The 5,000-nt window shown below is 43.5% G+C and overlaps 1 protein-coding gene across 2 annotated transcripts in view; it reads right to left on the minus strand.

Moving 5' to 3' along the window:
* The window catches only part of cdk17 (cyclin dependent kinase 17), a 78,208-nt gene that overhangs the window by 27,613 nt on the left and 45,595 nt on the right, over nt 1-5,000 (minus strand). The gene's annotated exons all lie outside the window — the stretch shown is intronic.

The following is a 5,000-nucleotide window of genomic DNA, read 5'->3' on the forward strand; positions in this document are numbered from 1 at the left end:
CATCGCTCTCTGGCCTCAGGTGGTGTCTTGCAATCATCATCTTTGTGCACATAGTTGCATGGGCAGGAACAATACGATCACAAACACACACAGAGAAAGAGAAAGACTCTTAGATTTGTGCACATACTCAAAGACGGATCATGAATTCACTCTGCACTCTCCGCTATGTCTTTTCTATCAGTATATTTTTCTATCTTCATTACACACACACACACACACACACACACACACACACACACACACACACACACAAAAACTGTGACTGGAAACACATCCCTTTTCCCCTTTCACTAGGCAGGCAGGCAGCTTCCCTTTGAAGTGGTGTGACTCCTAGTTACAGGGTTTCATACGGAAACTAAAGACCCAACCCTCAGGGAGAGAGGGAGAGAGAGGGATGGAGAGAAATAGAGACAGAGGGAGAAAGAGTGTGAGAGGGGGAGGAGAGGAGGAGGAAGAGTGAGCGAGACAGTAAAAGAGTGTGAAAGAGGGTGAGAGAAGTAGCAAGATAAAGAAGAAATCACTTGCTGTTTTTCTTTCAATTTAGAAAGGAGTGAGATAAAAGCCATTAAAAGAAAAAAGCAGTAAAAGAGAGAGAGAGCAAAGGAGGGAGAGAAAAGGAGGAGGGGAGGGGGAGAGAGAGGATGGAGGGGAGAGAAACAGAGATGTGGAAAGTGGAACCGAGCCAGAAAAAGTGAGGAAGAGAAAGAGAGGAAGGGTGTGTGTGTGAGAGAGAGACAGACAGAGACAGAGAGAGATTGAGAGAGAGAGAGAGAGAGAGACAACAGACAGACAGACCAACGCCATGGTTACAGACACCAATTGCAGTGACAATGCCAACTGGCCACTGAACACCATATCTCTCTGCTCCTCTATAACACTCACACACACACACATACAAATGAATCCTGACAGACTGTAGAAGAAGCAATATGATGAAACAGATGATGAAAACGAAGATGCAGAAAAAAGAAGATAAAGAGAGAGAGAGAAAAGTAAATTGAGGGACACAAAAACCGTCTTCACTCAGGTCATCATAACCATCACCCCACCATTATCTTCATCCTCCCTCTCCCCCACTATCATCATCATCACCACCACCACCATCATACTCATGCTCTTCATCACCACTTCCTCCGCCACACTGCCTGCCTCCTCCTCTCTCCTGCTCATCACGTGTCGTGAAGCCCCTGACGTTCTGTTGCCTGGCAACAAGACTCTTGAGAAAGTACTGCCGTTGCCCTGAGTGTTCAGCGCACTTGATGGAGCATCCCATGATAGTCATGCCGATGACCCCCGGTGGCAGACCCTTGGGTGGTTGGTGTGTGTGTGTGTGTGTGTGTGTGTGTGTGTGTGTGTGTGTGTGTGTGTGTGTGTATGTATGTGTGTGTGTGTGGGGAGGGCAGAGGTGGGAGTAAGTCACACATGTGCAAGTCATAAGCAAGTCTCAAGTCTTAACCTTCAAGTCTCAAGCAAGTCCAAGTCATTTTTTGTGACAGTCAAGCAAGTCAAGTCATACAGTAGCTTGGGTCAAGCAAGTCAAGTCAAGTCATAGCTTGGGTCAAGCAAGTCAAGTCAAGTCATAGCCAAATCATTGAAATTCATGATTTACCCATGTTTTCATTTTAAAATAAGCTACAATAGGTTAGTTATGAACTGCTGGAGTTTTATTTGTAACAAACAAATAGACATTGCATTCATTCAAGCTACATCTTAACGGTTTATAGAATAAGATGAAATGTATACGAATAAAAATAAATGTATTTCAAGTAGACCTATTATAAAATAGCCTATAATTGTTTCAATATGCCTCAAATATTAGGTAGCCTAAGCTACATCAAATCATGAAAATATATTCAAACAGTTCAAGTGACACCTGTCCTGACCTGTCACATCTCCAAGGAACCAATAATGTGAACTAATCAATCAATCAAACGCTGCCGCCGACGTCACTGCCAAACTTTGACAAGCGTGACAGTGCAATAGGTTTTAGGAGGGTTTAGGACCGTCTATGCTATATCATATTATACATAAGCCTAACATGTGAAATAAGCTAGTTTTCTATGCTGATTGCTGGCAGTTAGCTAGGCCTACTTACTGTTGTTAGTAACTAGGCTGTAACGTATGGAACAGGGACGTGTTTAAGAGGAAGGGAGAAAGAGAGGCGCTTACTTTAGGTTACATTGGCAACATTTTTCGCTATATCAAGATTAAACTTAGACAAGAAAATGTTTCACTTTGCCATTTCACACATTTTAACCTAATATGGCGTTAGCTAAAAAGCATAACAGATTCAAAGCCAACTCTTAACATGCCTCAAATTTGACGTTGGGTTTCTAACATGGTGGTGGTTATGTCGCTATTTTGCACACTTGCAGACTGCTGTTCATTTCTCCTTTGACTTGTCAGATACATAATCTGTGAAGCCAAACATTATTATTTTTTGGTATAAACGTAGAGCCTTCCATATTTGCAAGTTAGCCTACCTCAGTCTGTCTCATTTGATATGGCACTTGCTGTTGGTCTGTCGCGTCGCGTCACTTGGTACAATGACAGGTTCGCTCGCGTGACGCATGCAACAGCACCTAAGCAGATTTTCTAAAATCGTAAAGTAAAAAAATAAAAAGTCAAGTCATTTCAAGTCATTTCTCTCAAGTCTAAGTCAAGTCTCAAGTCATTAATAGCAAGTCAAAGTCAAGTCGAGTCTTTTATACATGTTGATCAAGCAAGTCTCAAGTCTTAAAAAATGTGACTCGAGTCAAGTCATGTGACTCGAGTCCCCTATGTCTGGCAGAAAGGGGGGGGGGGGGTGTCACCTCTTGACAAGAAAGCATCAAAGAGCCTTTTACCACACTCAAGAAGGAAACACTCAGGTGACGTGACTGCAGACAGGTAAAGCCTAAAGCCAACACACACACACACACACACGCACACACACACACACACACACACACTTTCATGTCCATGTACAAAAACATGGATACTTTCATAACATAATACGTATGCTTCTACACCACGCACACAGAGACCAAGACACAGGTCAAGTATATGGGTCATCCTTTCATTCGCGCACGCACACACGCACACTTGCATAGCTCACCACACAGAGACAGACACACACACACACACACACACACACACCCCTCTATACCTGAATGCTTCATGACCGCTGCATACAGGCTGGCACAAAAAGACCTGCTAGGCCAACAGAATCACACACAAACAGCCATTGTATTTATCTGCCTCCTACCCACAATCCATCTCTCTCCAATACCACGGTACAATGGAGGCTGTCCTTAGGAAAAGCCAGAGATAGATATAGAGTCAGGCCTTTTAGATTGCCCTTTACAGCAGTAATACACTCCACTTCTACTGCTGTCTCTGCAAACGTTTGTGTGTGTGTGTGTGTGTGTTTGTGTGTTTGTGTACTGCTGCTCTAGGATTCACATCCACTCCCACCACTCTGCATGACCACAGAACTGACTACGCACCTGATTTAACCAAACCTGAGTAACCACTAGGACACTCTGGTGTACATGGTACTTTCTCTCTCTCTTTCTCTCTCTCTCTGTGTTACATAACAATAGACAGGCAATCTTGCCAATTAGAAGCCTTTACTTAGGTGACATAGAACTTCTACATTCCACACCCAGGTAAAAAAAAATAACTGTGTGTGTGTGTGTGTGTGTGTGTGTGTGTGTGTGTGTGTGTGTGTGTGTGTGTGGTGTGTGTGTGTGTGGCAAAAAGACCATTTCCAACTACTGTATTTAGTCCACAATTATGTGTGTGAGAGAGTGAGAAAATCACAGGCAAAGAAAGATAGCATTTTGAGAGAGATAAAGAAAGAGAGAGAGAATGAGAGAGAGAGAAAGAGAGAGAGAAAGAGAGAGAGAAAAAAAGAAAGAAAGAAAGAAAGAAAGAAAGAAAGAGAAGAAGAAAGAAAAGAAATTTGAGTATGCTGCATTTAGCAAAGGGCTGGTAGTTTGTGAAAGTGTTCGTGTGTGAAAGTGTCCATGATGTCAGTACAGTTCTTCAGGGATATTTAGAATGTAGAGAATCAAGCCACACTGTGCGCACGAATCAAGCCACACTGTCCACACACACATACACACACACACACACACACACACTACAAGCTGGCAAAGAGGTATGGAAAACAAATCAGTCCGATGTGAGAAACCCTAGCAGAGAAATCTATACTGATCAACAGGCACTTAATAGAGTCGGTCCTTACCCAACACACTCATGTCTTCAGAGGACCACAGAGTCTCTCTCTCTCCTTCCTGCTCTCTCTCTCTCTCCTTCACTGCAGTTGGGTTTCTGCTTTTTTCGTCTGTACCGTCTTTCTCTATCACTCGCTCCCTCTTTCTCTGCTTGTTTATGTGCGTCTCTCCACTTTTCTCCCATGCTCCGCTCCCCTTATTCACAGGGTCCTCCACCTCTCCTCTCACATCACATGCTTCCACCCAACACAACCCGTTATTATGACACTGTCAGGTGTTACATAAACACCAGCTGACCGTGTGTGTGTGTGTGTGTGTGTGTGTGTGTGTGTGTGTGTGTGTGTGAACATACATGCACATAAGAGGAGGTGGCGGTGGGCGATAAAAAAATGACTTTCATTGAACTCCTAATGTCCACTTGTGACATGTTGCAACAAGATCACCCTTTTTTTTATAAGAGAGAAAGAAAGTGTAGGACTAAATTTTAACCTTTAGGATATGTGTGTGTGGGGCGGGCCTTGTATGGGTTCTGTATATTTGTAAATGTAAATGTAAAAATCAGATTTCTCAGCAAAGTATACTTGCGTATACAAGGAATTTGGTCTCTGCATTTATCCAATCCATGAATTAGTGAACACACAGAGCACACAGTGAACACACAGTGAGGTGAAGCACACACTAACCTGGAGCAATGAGCTGCCTGCTACAGCGGCGCTCGGGGAGCAGTGAGGGGTTAGGTGCCTTGCTCAAGGGCACTTCAGCTGTTCCTACTGGTCGGGG

The sequence above is a fragment of the Alosa pseudoharengus genome, unplaced genomic scaffold, assembly GCF_046254945.1.
Source record: "Alosa pseudoharengus isolate Yale_2024_CS ecotype anadromous, Long Island Sound unplaced genomic scaffold, YU_APseudo_1.1 YU_APseudo_1.1_scf_20, whole genome shotgun sequence".
NCBI classification, from domain to species: Eukaryota; Metazoa; Chordata; class Actinopteri; order Clupeiformes; family Clupeidae; genus Alosa; species Alosa pseudoharengus.